Raw genomic sequence first — 17,960 nt, forward strand, 5'->3', positions numbered from 1 at the left:
AAAAACATTTAAAAAAGGAGTGATATGAGGGCATCTGGATGGGACACCAACATTTTCCATCTGGGCTGAGAAAACAACTTCAAAAGGACTTTCCTGGATATATTCATGGAAGTCGTTTATAACCAAGCCCCCCTCCCCCTGCCCTACAATCATCCTATTATCCTGCTCACCTGAAGAGGTAACTCTTCCTTCATAATCTGTCACTTCCTGGTGTACAGCACCAATGGAAAGGCTAGCATTTCAAGTGAAATATGTCAGAAAAAAATATGTAAAAGATGTCATTTGTGTCTGGCGTGTCACTGGAGTGTGACAAGACTACGGGAGCCCTGTTAGGGGTAATGAGGCAAGATGAGCCCTAGCAGATTCGTTCTGCAGAGCACAGCTCAAGGACTGAGCTAATATTATTACTGACCATAAATGTTGTTAGGGAGATGTGGAGAGGATGTTAATGCCACTAAGCATTACAATCAAATCTCCATAATGACCAGTGAAGCAGGCTAATAAATTGTAGATTATGTGTGCCATGCATATTCATTTCTTCAGACATCGCAACTTTCTAGTTGCAAGAATTTCAAAGGCTTCTGATACAAGCATTGGGCTTAAAGCCACACAGGGAAAACATTTTAAAGCTGGCAATTCTGTTAGATAATTTGAGTCTTCTGCTATTGTTTATCTCCTCCCCCCTTCCCTCCCTTCCTTCCTTCCTCCCTTTCCCCTTCCCTCCCTCCCTCCCTCCTTCCTTCCCTCCCTCCTTTCCACCAACGAAAATGGAAAAATAGTTAAGATGCAGAATTGCTGCTAGATAGGAAACTCCTGAGTGTTAATGCAGCGCATCCCTGTGGAATCAGGAAGCACCTGGAAACCAGAACAGCTTCAGTTATCACTTGTAACTCACTGTGTAACATCAGGCCTCTCAGTTCTGTTTCTCTGGCTTTGGAGCTTGCCAGACATACTTCGGAAAAAGCAAAAGCCCTTGTCATCAAGAAAGAGGATTCTGTGTGTGTGCACTTGTTAAAAAAATAAATCTGTTCTCACCAAAAACCCATCCAGGAAAATCTAAGGGAAACCCTTCAGGAGAAATATTACCAAGGCACCACTGATTTTCATGTTCTGGGGGTCTCCTTGGAGCTATAATTTCTTTAGAATGGGTGCATGGTTTCTTAAAATTTGATGTTTTTTTTTTTTTTTTTAAAGTGCATTTTGGTGGAACTGTTTCCTTACCTCAGGGTTTAAGAGATGGAAAATGACAGTGTCCCCTATGTGCTGTGTATTCCTCATTGACCTCTCTTTACTCAGGAAGCTACTGCCCCCTGGAGTTAAGCAAAGGAATATACACATACTCTTATCCTTCTTCCCAAATCAGGACTCCCTGGTAAAATAAGTAAATGTACTGGAAAACAGTAACTCAGCAGGCATCCTTTTGCTCAATAATAGAGACTTCACATAATAATACTCTTACAAGTAATTTATTTGTTCCCACTCACCTTTTTTATGGATGAGAAAACTCAAATTGAGAAAGAGGACCTGAATGCCGTTAACCACTGCAAGTAGGCAGCGTTGCTGGCAGCGTTATAACTTCCCATCACAAGAGCCTAAGGTTTAAGCCAGAAGATAGTGCTTCTAGGTTTGGTTCCTCCAAGCATGAGAAATACGGGTTTTGAAAAGAGTAGGTTTGGAGATTTCTTTTGTGCCACAGAAGCAGTTTCCTATGTGGTCTAGCTTGTTAACACAAGAGAAGAGAACCCCATACTTTCCCTACAGCCTCTCTCGGATTGTCTCCGAAGTCAAAGCTAACTTTCTCGGACTCACGTTTGGTCCTCTTCAGAGATGCCTCAGCAGTCTGGGTTCATGTCCCAGAAGCTGAGTCGTCTGGGCCCAGACCACTGCTTCTCAACCATATGTTTTCCTCCAAGAGCAGATAGAGCTCTGTGTCTCATTAGGCAATTATTGGTGGGGAGAGGGTCTTTATCCAATTATTCAGGAGCCAGGGGCTGTTTATATTAAAATACAAGGAAAGGAAAGTCTCCCCTTACCCCTGTTCCTCATTTCTTCACCTTCAAAATTATTCCTTTAACATTGACACATAACTCAAATATTAAGATGAGTATTTCATGTCTGAGTATTTTACAGTTTTGTGGGAATCTGCTCTCCTGCTACTAAATATTGAATGAACATTTTCGTGGAAATTAAGCATTTCCTCATCCATCTTTCTTCTTTTTTCCTTCTTTCTCCTCCTCCTCCCCACCCCCCCCTTCCCTTCCTCCTTTATTTCCTCCATATTTCTTCCAGTAAAGGATCCTGTTAGGTTAACTAGAATTCTAACTCCGCCTTGGCCAGAGTAGATCAATTGGCAACCAAGAGCTATGGGCTGGGGTTAGGGGGGTGGGGGGTGGGGGGTTGGGGGGAGATAATGTGGATTCCATGCACAGAGTAGCCCTATCTCAACCCCCTGCTGACTGAGAGCAATCTATAATGTGGAAGGCACTGGAAAGGAGCAGGAGGGAAGCAGAGACTGTAAATTATTAGAGGCAAAATACCTACATCCCTTTATACCACTTTTTACAAGTTGCATATCTGAGTATGCAATTTAAATTTGATGTTTTAGACCTTTTTGAATATTCCTCACTAAAGATTAATTTTTAGGCAAGAAAATTGTGCCTTAAAAATTAATACATTCCATCATTCACTTTTCAGATATTTAATGGACTTTTGTTATTGATACTTACTTGTCACATGATATTTCCAAATGTTTGTTCCTTAGTAAGTCATCATCACATCCTCTAGAATGAAGGAAAACTGATAAGTATTAATCTCTAAATGATTTGGGATGGAAAGGAGAGCAAAACTTAAACTTAAAATATTTTAGATAGTGATCTCCTTTATTTCAGACTTACTCTTTTTTAAATTTCCATTGTGTAACAGCAGTCCAATTGCTGCTTGGTAATCAAGTTCAATTATCCCAGTCAGTATAGTAACATATTTATTTGCCTATTGATTCAGAGGCACTAGGAGTCCAAAGTGGCCAAGTGGCAGTCTTAACTTCTGCTTCAATAGAATTATTGTTGAATCTCTTTTTTAAAAAAGATTTTAAAATTGACTTTTAGAGGGAGAGGAACGGGAAGGGAGAGAGAGAGAAACATCAATCATCTTCCTCCCATATCCCCATCCCCTACATGGAGATTGAGCCTGCAACCCTGGCATGAGCCCTGACCAGGAATCCAATTGGCAACCCTTTGCTGCATGGGATGACACTCAACCAACCGAACCATACTGGTCAGGGCTATTGTTGTATCTCTTGATAGAAGAATTTTTCCCTTTGCATCTAAGACTTCTAAAATAGCATAGCATAATGTCATGGAGATAGAATGCAAATTTTTTGCTGGTGGGTCACTGAGTTTAATAGTGAGGGATGTCATGCCCATTTTCACCTCTTGATCCCTGGACTGTCTGCCAATCCAGGCTATGAGAGAATCAGCACCATGTATTGATGCTGATTTAGATATTGCCCCAGCTCTGCAAAGTTTTTCCACCTAGCTGAGATTGTTTCAGAAGGCCATTCCACTGTTCTTTCAAGTAGCTGCTTCGAAGGATGATGGGAACACGGTGAATTTCATGAACCTGGCCCAGTTGCTATACTTCATTTGCTGTGAAGTGAGTTCCTTGATCAGAAGCAATGCTGTATGGAATACCATGACAGTGAATAAGTCATTCTGTAAGTCCACAGTTTAGGCAGAAGTATTGTGTGCAGGGAAAACAAACCCATGTTGGCTTGTCTATTCTAATAAGAATGTGCTAATTTTTTGTCAGTGTTGTAGGGTCCTTTCTCAAGGGGACAGTGCCTCCTCTTCATTCAAGGAGTTCTGGGTCTGTAATTTGACTCAAATCTGGGAATTGATTGAGGAAACATGTCTATGTGTTTCAATGATTTGAGTTAGACTTCTATTGACTTGACCTAGAACCTTTCCACTTTTGATACATATCAAGTAAGAATTTAATAGATTTCATTTCTAGGGGTACCATGATCAATTAGTCAAGACCATAGGAAACTGTCAGACTATTCTGATTATTGCTGTCATTCCACTGTCCATTGTGGTAACCACACCCTCCTTGTTTTTGGAGATTAAGTTGTGCCACTGAGAACTTGCCACCCTGAGACCTACTTATTCCCATTGCATTTCGGGATCAGAGTTGGGGGTCAGTCAGCAGCTCCCACTGTAATTTCTGATCTACAGAGAAGAGGAATCACAGAGCTCTTTAAGATGCCCTTACACATTTATTTCTCACAGTCCTGGTGGAAAAAAAAAGGGGGGGGGGGGCGTCTCCTAAACTGTCCTAGGGTGGGTGAGCAGGTTTTAAATGATAAATCAAATCTATTCTAATATCACAATTTCCGTAAGATTTTGTATATCTTCCCCTACCATATACAAAGTCAATTCTGGAGATTCAACTTCATTTAGGCACCTTTTGGTCCATGTTTCTACAAATCAACCAAATAAACTGGTAGAGCATTTTCTTTCCTGAGCTGCAACATTAAGTGTAGGATCTCTGCTAAGAGGGCCCATATCAATAATCCTGTCCTGGTCCCACTTTATATTCCTCACATAATGATCCTGCACCCTTAAAATCCATTCCCACACATATTACCCAAACTTCTGTTTGTATCATTTGGAAAAATCATGGTGTTCATTTGGTGTGTAGTGTACTTTATTGCAGGTCACACTTTGAACCTCATCCTCTGAGGCTTGCTGGGCATTGAGTTTATAGGTCTAGAAGCAAAGAGTAATGGTGGTGTAGATCCTGAGGGGCATCAAAAGTGTCTTTCAAGGCAACTACCTCAAGGAGAAGCCATTATGGCTTCTTCAGGCAAAGCAGGTTTAACCTCCTCACTGGCAAAGAGGATGCGGCAGAATTTAGGGGCTCAGTGTGCTCTGCTTCACCAGGACCTTCCCAGATGTCTCCATTCCAGTTTCCAGGACTCTTTCCTTCTCAGTCAATGACCTCACCTTAATAGGGGACATTCTTAGGCTGATAATTCAATTTGCATTCTAATTCAGCCACTCTCAGGACAAGAGTCACAGTTTGGTTTTTAGAAATCTCAGCCCTGCAGCTAGAGGAAATGAAGGTTTCTTTCAGGGCAGGCATAGAAATTGTCAGGTTATTTATGCAGAACTTGAGCTTGGAGCTCATCATTTCCTTTCACTACTTTCTCCAGTGTAAGTAGGAGCAACCAGCTAACATCATTTTATTGCTTAGTTTGACTAAAATGTTACATAGTATCTAATATATGGTTGCCAAGAACCTTGCCTTTTATAAGCATTTGGTAAGGAGTATCTAATGGGATGTCTTGCCTATCTCTATTGCCATATCATACCATGGATTATCAATGCACTCTTTACCACTGGCACTATTCATTAGTGACTTTTAATCTAATCAAACTAGAGAACCCATTCCAGAAAACTCAAAATCAATTAAGAAAACATGTTCTTAAGATTCTGTCCCTCTCAAAACACTTCTAACATAAAAATCTATAACAGTCAGAGTTCCAAAAGAGAAACAGAACCAGTAGGACACATGCATGTGCAGGACTGCACTCACAGACACACACACACACACACACACACACACACACACACACTTATATATAAAGAGATTTATTGCAAGGAATTGGCCTAAGTAACTGTGGAGGCTGGCTAGGCAACTCTGAAATCCATATAAAAGGTCATTAAAAGGGAAAGGCTGGAAATTCTTGGGCACAAGCTTAAACTGCAGTTCACTGGCAGAACTTATTTTTTCCTCAGGGAAACATCAGTTCTGCTCTTAAGGCCCTTCAACTGGTTGGGTGAAGCCCCCCCTGGATTTTTTAGGATAATTTCTGTTACAGTCTACTCAATGGAGATGGTAGTTACATCTATAATACACCTCCATAGCAATTCATTTAGTGGTTGATTGAATGACTGGGGAGTATACTAGCCAACTGACATCACACCATCTACTAAGGATGGTTTTAAAAAGTGAAATTCTGTTCATGATTTGCTTTAATTTTTGTTATCTCTATTTCCAGTGTAGTTACTTTTTAAAATATGTATCAAGATAGATTTTTTAGTTGAGTTCACAGTATTGAATGATCCATGTGCCCCAATCAGTCATGGGTACCATATTGTGTGTGTCTGGTTTGACAGCATTAAAGTCTGTGTAGAATCTGGTTCATTGGAGCATTCGGCATGTCCTGGACAAGAAAAATAGTTTCATAAAAGGTTAGCCAGAAGAGAATGGATAGTGAACAGATCTTGGATGTGAGTACAGTGGCCAGCTTAGGAAATGTGTATTTTATTATGTCAGGACTTTTTTTCAAGGTCATTTACTTCCCTTACCTATTAGAGCAGTGGTTCTCAACATTGGCTGCACATTAGAATCACCTGGGAATCTTTTTAAAATCCTGATTTCTGGGCCTCATCCTTTGGAAATTGTTTCTTTGTTATGGGGTGAGGCCACAACATTAGTAACAAAGAAACAGAATTTCTGGAGGATGAGGCCCAGAAATCAGGATTTTAAAAAGATTCCCAGGTGATTCTAATGTGCAGCCAAGGTTGAGAACCACTGTGTAAGAGGGTTAACTGTCTTTTACTCAAGTGTTATCTCTTTATCCAACCCCATGAACACCAAGAATTGGTCCTGTGTTCACAGTCTCCATGGGATAAATTCACTCATCATGTCTTCTTCCTCCCATTATGGCAAACCTTTCTCCCTGCTCCTCACTTCCCCGAGGCAGTAGGGCCTAACGGATGTGGCATTCTCCTCCTCATTTTCTCAGGTTTCTGTAGGTGTGGCGAGCCGGCACAGCCATGGCATACTCAGCCCCAGGGCTCCTTATGTGCCATGCCAGCTCAGCCTGGTTCAGTGACCCTGAGAGGGGGCAGTGAAGGATTAAGAAAAGACAGACAAGAGAATGAAAGCCGGGTCTCAGTGGGACGCTGCTCCCTGATGGAGAGACAGTGCCAGTGCCCACAAGCTGTGTCTTTATTTTATAGCAGATGCCACGAGGCAAAGTAAAGGTGTGATCAAGATGTTTACAACATTCTTGTGGGTTTTGATCCTACTCAACTACATGCACCTGAACTCTATCAAGCCCACATCACTCAGGCACGTGGGGCCAGTGTTTGGACCCTGGTTCAAGCTTACAACTATAACTGTTGGCTATAATTGTGCTGGGAGGGCTCTGCCCTCCAAGCTGGGACTTGCACGTGGCAATGAGAGGACTGTGCCCTCTCCTCAGTCCAAGGCTTGAACCTGTCCAAAACACTGTAGCCGCGCCCCACAGAAGGAATAGAAATGCTGGAGGAACTCAATAAGCCACATCAATTCCATCTTAGCAGTTTTTGCTAGAATGATCTGTTATGCTTATTTCCATGCACACTTAAGTTAGACTTTGAAGCATAGACCTCATTAAGGACACATATAGAAAACATCTCAAAATAGTAATTTTTGAGATTTTACTTTTCAGCATTTCTTTTTTTTATCATGACCTTTCCCCTTCTCAGTAAGAGGCATTTACATTGCCTTGAGGATAAATAAAGCATTAGAGAAGAAATGAAAAAAAAAAAAAGAAAGAAACAGTTAATGTTCAATTTTCTGACTTCCAAAATAGTCTTTTGAGAATCAAAAGGAATGACTAGAGAGAGAGAGAGAGAGAGAGAGAGGGCAATGTTTAGGCCGTAACCATAGAATTAGAAAGAGAATAGGGAATATTCAGGTCAAGATGATATCTTTATTCCAATCATATAGCAAGAGGGAAAAATATGCATAAAGAAACATAGCTGGACTCAACAAAAGACAGCCATTTCCACAGTTAAGGAACAGAATAGAAAAACAAAATGGTTAGCACAGCATAGGTAAGACTTTGTTACAATTTGCTTACTAAGTAGGTAGTAGTTGCAAGAGGTTTGGGTTACTTTCAGGTAAAGAGGACTAAAAGTGTTCCTGTAGGGAATTACAGATGCTTGGGTGGACACACCACAGATGATAGGAAGGTTAAATTCTTCTGCCAGTCCTTTCTTAGAGACAGAGTTCCTAATGAGCTGAAGTCTGAGAAAGGTGGGAACATGGACAGAACCACGTGACTAGGAGCTGTGGTAACTGGGCCATTCATCTGAGCATGGATTAGCCACATTCCCAATTTGGCTGTTGGTAATAGAACCTAGTTCCAGATTAAGGCCCTGGAGGACCAGATGAGACAACTGTGAACCAAAAACAAACAGACAAGCAAAAACAATTTATTGCAAAACAAATTAAGAAGGAAAGATAGAATATTTTACCAAATCAACAGAAGGCAGAGAAAGAGAATTACAGCAGAAAGAAAAAGCAAGGCTATCTCAAACCAAAAACAAGGTGATAAAAATTAACTCAACTATGGTGGCAGATGGGTACTAGACTTACTCCAGTGAACTCACAGAAAAGATAAATAGATTAAACTTTCCTATTAAAAATCAGTGTGTGTAATTGAATTTGAAATAGGTTGCTTCCATAAGACAAAAGACACACCTAAAACTATACCACGTAGAAAGATAAAAATGGCATAAAAAACAAAACAGATACTAAGTAAAATAAGCCGTGTAACCAAAATAATATCTGTTAAAATAAAATTTAAGACATGACTAGGATAAAGACACCATATCATTATGAAGAAAGAACAAGCCAATGAGAAGCTATGCTAATCATGAACTTTCAGGCAATCAACACCATAAGCTTCAAGCTAATAAAAATAAAACTTGCAGAATTATAAGGAGAAACTAACAAACACACAGAAACGTTGAAGATTTTTAAAAAACTATCGCAAATAGATAAATTAAGCTGACAAATATGAGAATCTGTGTAAATAATTTAAACAAAAAATTTATAACATGGATTTGTTATATATAATTATTTACTCACTGATTGGTAATGTGACCTTTGAAATATATCTATTTTCCTTGGTTTCACAGTCTACATATAATATTTATAGATAAAAACATGTATTAAAATATTTAAAAACTTTAATGGCAATTACAAACACTGAATTTATTGTTATATGCTGGAATTTGCATGGGAAAGATAACATTTAAGGTTTGAATAAACAAAAACTTAGGAAAAACCAAGCCAGAACATTGCCTGGGTTGGGAGGTGTGTCAAAGTACTAACCCAAAGGAACTCCACTAAGAAGTATTTGGAATCGGCATTGTGAAAGAGCCATACCCAGCTGGTGTCCAGTACTGAGAGCTAAACCAAGCTGCCAGCTTGTGTCTGTTTCCCAGAGAGAGGAGCTCTATTAGTTGTTCATCTCTCACTGTGAATATTGAACTCCCGTTGACAATCATCCCCACAGCACCCATGGATGTCTTCTAGTAGTAGATGCCACTGGTGCCCTTTGGACTTTGCCTAATCCTATTTGAACGGCCACTTGGGGCAATTCCTCATGCCAATATTCTGTGACACTTATATAATCATAGATATACTACCCTGTGACCTCAGCAAATAATGGATTTCTTAACCGGCAGAGAAACTGTAGTGGTGTGGAGGGGCAAAGCCCAGAACTGGTCACTTGGGTGGTGAAAACTCTCCCATTACAAAAGGAGCTGGAGAGAATTTACTACGTTCAGGATGCTATTGTTTGCAATATAGTTTTCCTTCTAAGGCTGAAGTTACACAGAACAGGCATAATAGGAAGAACTTCCTTTTTTCCAGAGAAGAAAGTAGCTTTCCTTGTCAACTATTTGAAGAGAATAGCCTATCTAAGAGATGTATCATTTAAAATCTATTTCTTTGGGACACACAACAAATTTCTGCTCATTCAATACAAATTTATGTAAAAGAGAGGGATTTCCACTGGGGATTAGAGAAAAATATTCTCGTCTTATCTTTCACCCCTTCTCTCTCCATGTTTTCACAAACTCTTCCATCCATCTCTTTATGCACTCTGTATAGCCTTCAATAACTATTGCCATACCATACTCAGATTTGAAGGAGGCCTCAAGCAGAACTCTTGGGCCCCTCCTTAGATCCTGTGCCCAGCAGTCTATCTGGGGACTGAATGGTTGTGTGTCCCCAAAACATACATGATCAGCTGCCTCCTGCACATCCCCTATTGGAAATCAAGCTTGCAACCCTGGGCATGTGTCCTGACCTGAAATTGAACTCTTGACCTCCAGGTGCATGGGGTGATGCTCAACCAATTGAGCCACACTGGCCAGGGCCCTACGTCATTTCTTTACATTTAAGATTTTCACCAACCAGTATGTGATTAGAATAGTATCTGTAATTATTGTTTCTGAGGTCAGGTCTTTATTTATATAAGGATATTTTTCATTATGCTTAATTTCATTTGTTAGCAACTGTTTTTTGTGTACTTCTATTTTCTTTTCTTATTTTTAAGAAATATTGATTATTCACATCTTTACTCTCCATTTGCTTTTATAAAATTGCATTATATTATCTGCAATCATTTTTAGCTCGACCCCTTACCCTCCATATTCTGGCAGAAATTGTTTAATGCAGGATTCTCCTCTTTATGAAACAGCTACAGTTCTGCCTCCAAGAATTACCATCCCCACATAGAGCAATTGATCTCCAAACTCCCTTTCATACATATTCTTTTTCTAAAAATATACTTTTATTGGTTTCAAAGAGGAAGGGAGAAGGAGAGAGAAGTAGAAACATCAATGATGAGAGAGAATCATTGAATGGCTGCCTCCTGCAAGGCCCCTACTGGGGATCAATCCTGCAACCCAGGCACGTGCCCTTGACTGGAATTGAACCTGGGAACCTTCAGTCGGCAGGCCGATGCTCTATCCACTGAGCAAAACCGGCTAGGGCCATATCTATTCTTCTCCTACCACCGTTGTTGGTTGGACAATGAATGGACATTTGTCCTAAGATATGATCAATAGAGTTTTTTCTCTCTTGAGAATTTATAATTGGGCTCTAACAGCCTATATGTAGTTTCTAACTTCTGCTTCTAGACTCTTTTCAGACCTAACAGGACACAGAGTCCACTAAAAGCCTATATCTTACTCATAAAAATTTTTATGTATATATTTTCACAATGATATTTGTGTCACTTGCAGTCAAAATAGTTTGCTTAAGTCCAAGTATCAGGAGGAATTATTTGAATCTTCTTAAATGGCTGCTCACTCTAACTTACAAGTAGAGGATTAGGAAATATTTAAAGAACTAAAAATTGATGAAAGACATTTTTCTGCTTGAACAGCAGAAATTTGAATGCAAGTAGCATAAAATGAATACTTACACATTGCAGGCTTGAAAAAGAAAGATAAAGGATTTAAAAGGCATGATGAGGCTGTCCTTTAGCTCTGCACAGCCTTTGATGTTCAGGAAGCCTGTTCAATCCCTGTCAGACAGACATAGCCGAGGGGAGAGGTCTGTTGTTTCCTACAACAATGGCCATGTCCACTTGGTGCAGAGGACACTATTTTTTTAAATCAAAAGTTCAGGCTTAAAATGAATGTTTTCCTTATGTGTGTGGAGACAGAACCAAAGGACATTTGGATGAAAGGGTACGATAATATCATAAAGTGAGATGGAATGGTTAAGATCAGCATTCTTAGTCCAGTAATCGGTAGCTGTGAAGTGTATTTACTGAAGTTCAGGTGATCACAGCTTAAATAGGGAGATGAAAAAAGATAAATCATTGTTTGTGTGGCCAAAATATGAATCAGAGATTTCTTATTGAATTGAGATCCATCATTAGTTTTATATGGAAGGTAAAGTCTTAACACAAAAGCAAAGCACAGCATAAAAAAAGCAGAACACGAGATAATCCCATTTTGGATGTTCACATGTTTGCGTAGACAAAGAGAGGAAGCAAAGGACTTTATTTGTATTTAACAATTTATTAGGGTTAAATAATAATAAAATTACTACTAATTAAAATTTGTGTGACACAGGTAATGCTTCTTAGAGAGGAAATAATAACCACAAAGTTATGCCAATAAAGAAGGATGAAAACTAATGAGCTAAGATTTCAATTTAAGAAAAAGCAAGAAAAAGCAAAAATAAAACTAATCTAAACAAAATAAAGTATTGTAAACCTAAAGACAGAGAAAGAATAAAGAACAGGAATTATAGCCATGGCTGGTGTTGATCAGTGGTTAGAGTGTCAGCCTGACAGGTTCACTTCCCGGTCAAGGGCATGTGGAGCATGTGTCTGGGTTGCAGATTCTATCCCTGGCCCTGGTTTTGGCAAGTGCAGGAGGCAAGCAATCCACGTGTCTCTCTCATATCAATGTTTCTCAATCTCTCTCTTTCTCTCGTCTCCCTCCCTTATATCTTCTCTAAAAATAATCAATGGAAACAATATCCTCGGGTAAGAATTAACAAAACAAACAAACAAATGAACAAAAAGAGCAGAAATTATAAAAAGAAAACATGTTTCCTATAGATAACATCAGTAAGGACAATACATTTCTTCAAAATGATTATAAAAATTGACAAGTCTCTAACAGGTTATGTGAAGAATAAGAACACAAACACATTTTAATGATGCAGATAATAAAATGATAGTAGACAGTTATGGAGAAATGTATGCCATTATATTAGAAACTGTAGTGAAATTGAAACATATTCCTAGAAATGTGAATGAATCCAGAAAATAGAAAATTTAAGTTGCCTTATTCTTATCTTACATTTAAAGGAAATACCAAATATTCAAGGAATAGATCATTCTGAACTTTCTGAACTTAAGAAAATTCTTCCAGAGACTGGAAAGAGAGGATACTTTGAAACTCATGTCTGAAAGCTAATAAAATCTTTTTTTTAAAGCTAATAAAATCTTGGTATCAAAATCAGGGTAGGACAATAGGATAAATGAACATTATAATTCAATCACTCATGGGCATGAATGCTACAAAAAATCAGCAACAGCCCTGACTGGTTTGGCTCAGTGGATAGAGCGTCGGCCTACGGACTGAAGGGCCCCGGGTTCGATTCCAGTCAAGGGCATGTACCTTGGTTGCAGGTTCCAAAGGGTGCGTGCAGTAGGGCAACCAATAGATGTTTCTCTCTGTTTATCACTCTCCCTTCCACTCTATAAAAAAATCAATGGAAAAATATCCTTGGGTGAGGATTAACAAACAAACAAACAAACTAACGAAATGTTCCTACAGAAAAATTATTAGATTTAATAAAAGTTGAGTGACTTTTGGGGATATAAGATAAACAGGCAAAAATTAAATTGTATTTCCATACACTATCCATAAACAATTCAAAAAATGCAATTTAGAAAATACCATATGCCATGGCAATAAATGTATTTGGTACATAGGACAAATATTTCACAAAAGGTAAAGAAGATTGTTATGTATATAACTACACAACTTTAATAATCATATATTGATTACTGTTTTAATGAATAAAAATACATACTGTTTTAAAACTCATCATTTTATAGATGCCATTTGTTTTCAAATTGATTTGTAGATTCAATATAATAGAAATAATGTCATTTTAAAAGTAAAATGTGATAAGCTCATTCTAAAAGGTATCTGGAAGAGCAATGCCAAAAATAGTCATGAATACAATTAGTAATATAGTTAGGTAAATACATGCAGACCCATGTATCTAAAGCTGATATGGTTCAAAGTGACTCAGCAAATTAATGGGGAGATGATTGACCACTCCTGTGAATCAATAAGGAAGACTCCCTTGAAAAAGCATTTCACAGGAGGAGAAATACAGATGGCACAGAAACATGAAAAGATACTCGTTGTCATTAATAATTCAGAGAACTGCAAATTAAAATCTACAGTAAATATCATTTCACAGTCAGTCTGGCAAAACTTTAAATGCTGCCAATACCACATTTTGGGAAGGATGTAAAGCAAATAAAACTGTCTTGATTGCTGGTCAAAGAATAAGTTGAAAATATGTTGGAAAATAATTTGACGTAATTATCCAGTAATATGCATATCATATAATGGTTCCATTCTATTCTGTTTCTAGGTATGTGCCTTCAACTCCTGTACATGGGCTTCAGGGAACGTACCGAAGTGTTCAGAACAGTATTGTCTCTAAATGCCTAATTCTGCAAATAACTCACTTTGTTCCTACTGCTACATAATACATGACCCCAGGTTACAATACTTAAAACAATACCCATTTGTTATCTCCCAGTTTCTGTCCATGGCTGGCCTAGCTGAATTCTCTGCTTACGTTCATGAGGTTGGAGGCAAGGTGTTGGCAATTGTCTGGAGGCCACTTTCAGTTCCAAGGTTGCCAGTAGTTACTTGCTATGTGGCTTCTCCTGCTTCAGATTTCTCTGACTTCTTTTATGGGATCATCTGAATAGATCCAGCGGTTCTCAACCTTCCTAATGCTGTGACCCTTTAATACAGTTTGTCATGTTGTGGTGACCCCCAATGATAAAATTATTTTTGTTGCTACTTCATAACTGTAATTTTGCTACTGTTATGAATCATAATGTAAATATCTGATATGCTATATGTGTTTTCCGATGGTCGCGACCCACAGGTTGAGAACTGCTGGATCAGACCCAGCCAAGAATCTATGCCTAATTTAAAGTCCACTGACTAGGGGTTACATCTGCAAAGACCTTTCCCAGCAGCATCTAGGTTAGTGTTTAATAGAATAGATAGGAGAAAGGATGTGTGTACCAGGGGTTGGAAATCTTTGGGATCATCCTGGAATTCTGCCTGTGACACAGTTGAAATGTTTCAACATTTTTAGAGATCATTAGATTTTTTTCATAATAGTTATATGACAGCATAACTTATATCAGTGAAAACAAATGAAGTTGAGTTACACGTATATACTTGGAAGAATGTCAAAAATACATTGATGGAAAATTTTAAATAATATCACAGTATGATTTCACTTATATAAATGAAAAAAAATGTATATAATTACATACAATTTTGGTTTATACTAGAGATAGGTGGAGGAACTCTAAACATAATGAAATTTATTAACATAAACTTAGAGAAGATATTTCTGGATTGGAGGAAGGAGGTATAATTAGGGAAGAGAACATGAGGATTTAAAATTATTATTAATGTTCTATTTCTTAAGCTGGATATTAAGTATATAAATTTTATTAAAACACTGCTTATACATATTTCATACATATTCCACTACATATACATATTCACATTAAATTGTTTTAAAATAAAATTAAATATGTTGAAAGAAAAGATTCCATTTACAAAAGCAACAAAACTATAAGAAATGTGCAAAGTCAACACAAAATTCTGTTGAGCCCAGCCAGTGTGGCTCAGTGGTTGAGCATTGACCATGAACCAAGAGGTCACTGGTTCAACTTCCAGTAAGGGCACATGCCTGGATTGCAGGTTCGATCCCCTGTGGGGGCTGTGCAGGGAGCAGCCAATCAATGATGTTTCTCTCTCATTGATGTTTCTATCTCTCTATCCATCTCCCCCCCTCTTTCTCTAAAAACAATCAATAAAAACGTATTTTATTTAATTTTTAATATATTTTTATTGTTGATAGTAATATATATATATATATATATATATATATATATATATGTATATAATTTCGCCCTTCCTTACCTCCCCTTCTACAAGCCCCTACCTCACCCCTAGGTCTTCAGTACCCTATTGTCTGTGTCCATGGGCTATGCATATACTAGAGGCCTGATGCACGAAATTTGTGCAAGAGTAGGCCTTCCTTCCCCCGGCTGCCGGCACCGGCTTCCCTCTGGCACCTGGGACCAGGGCTTCCCTTGCAACCCCAGCTTCGTCCGGAAGGTTGTCAGTCTAATTAGCATATTATGCTTTTATTATTATAGATAATCTGTTGAATAGCATAAATATGTCTTTTTAAAAAGAGGACCCCATATTATAAAGATGTCAAAGGTATAGTGTAAAACACCAAATTTGTCAGTATTTTCTAATAAATGTATAAGTGTGACTTTCAGCCTAATAGAAACATTATTTTGATAAAATGCCTCCTTTCATTGAAAAATGAAACTGACTTTAGTAATTTTATATCATTTTATTTGCCGCCTGGAGCAAATGTGCACAGTGATATTCTTCATGGCACTGCCCTGTGCATCCATCCGTGGCAGCACATTCCACTGACTGGTGCCTTTAAGAAGCATGAAGAGGAACTTGCCTCCATCTTCTCCACTCCAATTTCCCAAATACTGTCTGTGAATGTAGTCTTCACAACTTGACTTCCTAATGAAGAAAGTAACACGTTTGAAAAGGGTTTTAAATGACAGCGTTTGTCAAGCTGTTTGTTTAGTAAACTCTCTGCCTGTGCTGTTACACAAGAACTGTCTTAATTAAGGTTAATTGGTAAATAATTAGAGCCATGGATGACTTAAAAGATTCCACTGGTGGTAAAGTGATAAGAACCCTTAGTTGCAGTGGTTCTCAACCTTGGCTGTGAGAGGCGCCAATATAACCAGGGCGCAGGAGGGTTAGAGAAGGCAGATAGAACAAATGGCACCAGGGTAATCAGGAAGGTCAGAAGGGGGCAGATGTAATAAACAACTTTTATGGAAAACAGCTGCAGCCAGGGAGGTTACGGGAGATGGCTGCAGAACGAACAACCTGATAAGGAACCAGACAGGCATTAACTCACTTAGAAAGCCAGATAATTAGTAAAAATTCCAAACTACATTCCCTCCCCACAGAAAGCTGATAGATGTACATTATATGACACTAGATCTCCAATGGAATGACCCCAGGTTACTTCCCCTGTTTGCTGAAAGGTATATAACCTGTGTTTAAACTCTTGGTCGGGGCTGACAGCCGCTGCTCTGCTGCGTTCAGAGTAAGCTGTGAGCCCCAACATGTTGGAAGCTAAATAAACCCTTTGCCTTTTGCATGAGAAGCGTCTCTTGGTTCTTTGTGACAGCGGCTTGCGTCCAGGGCGTTACATTTTGGAGGTTCCACCGAGATATTTGTTGCAGCCGCCTCTGGGTTCCAACAGACGCTTCTTGGGGTAAGTGACGGCGCCTTTCTGAATAGCGATCGCTTAGATATTGGAAACACAAATTTAGTCAGAGCTGGCAAATCTGTTCGGTCTGGTGGCTGTCGGGGAGGGGCGTGAGCCTCCCCCGACTGCGGCAGACAGACGTGTCGGGAGGTCGCAGGCCACATCCCCGGGGGACGCCCTGGTGGAGTCTGGAGAGGACCAGGGACGCCTGGACTCTTGTCTGTTCCGTTAGATACTGATTCTGATTCTGGTTCTGATTCTGGTTCTGTAATTCTGTTGCCAGCTAGGTCAATTGGCTCTGTAAAACCTTCTTTTTGGATCCTTCGATTTTTGTCTCAACGCGTTGTGTCTGTCCTTGTCTTTTGTTCCTTGTTTTTTGTCATTGGTGTGTGTGTGTTCTTAGTCATGGGCCAGTCTGTCTCTACTCCTTTGTCTCTGACCCTGGACCGCTGGTCAGAAGTCAAGGGACGAGCTCAAAACCTTTCTCTTGTCGTCAAAAAGGGTAAATGGCAGACTTTTTGTTCATCCGAGTGGCCCGCCTTTAATGTCGGATGGCCCCCGGAGGGGTCTTTCCATCTGCCTCTCATCAGGGAAGTAAGGAGACTGGTATTTCAGCCTGGCCGACACGGACATCCAGACCAGGAGCCTTACATCCTGGTCTGGCAGGACTTATGTGAGAACCCCCCGGCGTGGGTCAAGCCCTTCTTACCCCCTGGTTCTCTCCCTAGGTCTTCGGTCCCTGCCTCTGAGCCAGCGATCCTCCCTGTGAAGCCGGCTCTCCCCTCTCCTCCACCCTCTGTTCCTCCGGTCCTCCCGGACTCACAGCCTGATCTTATTCTCCTAGATTTCCCACCACCTTATGCTTCGCCTTTGCAGCCTCCGGCGGCCGAGGCACCGCAGCGGCATGACCAAGTGCCTTCTCCGGCACCCGGTCCAGCCCCCCGGCCAGCGTCCCCAACGGTGGCCTCCCCAGATTCCACCCTCGAGGG

The sequence above is a fragment of the Myotis yumanensis genome, unplaced genomic scaffold (assembly GCF_028538775.1).
Source record: "Myotis yumanensis isolate MYYU_CA2020_CCGP unplaced genomic scaffold, mMyoYum1.0.hap1 SCAF_7, whole genome shotgun sequence".
NCBI lineage: Eukaryota > Metazoa > Chordata > Mammalia > Chiroptera > Vespertilionidae > Myotis > Myotis yumanensis.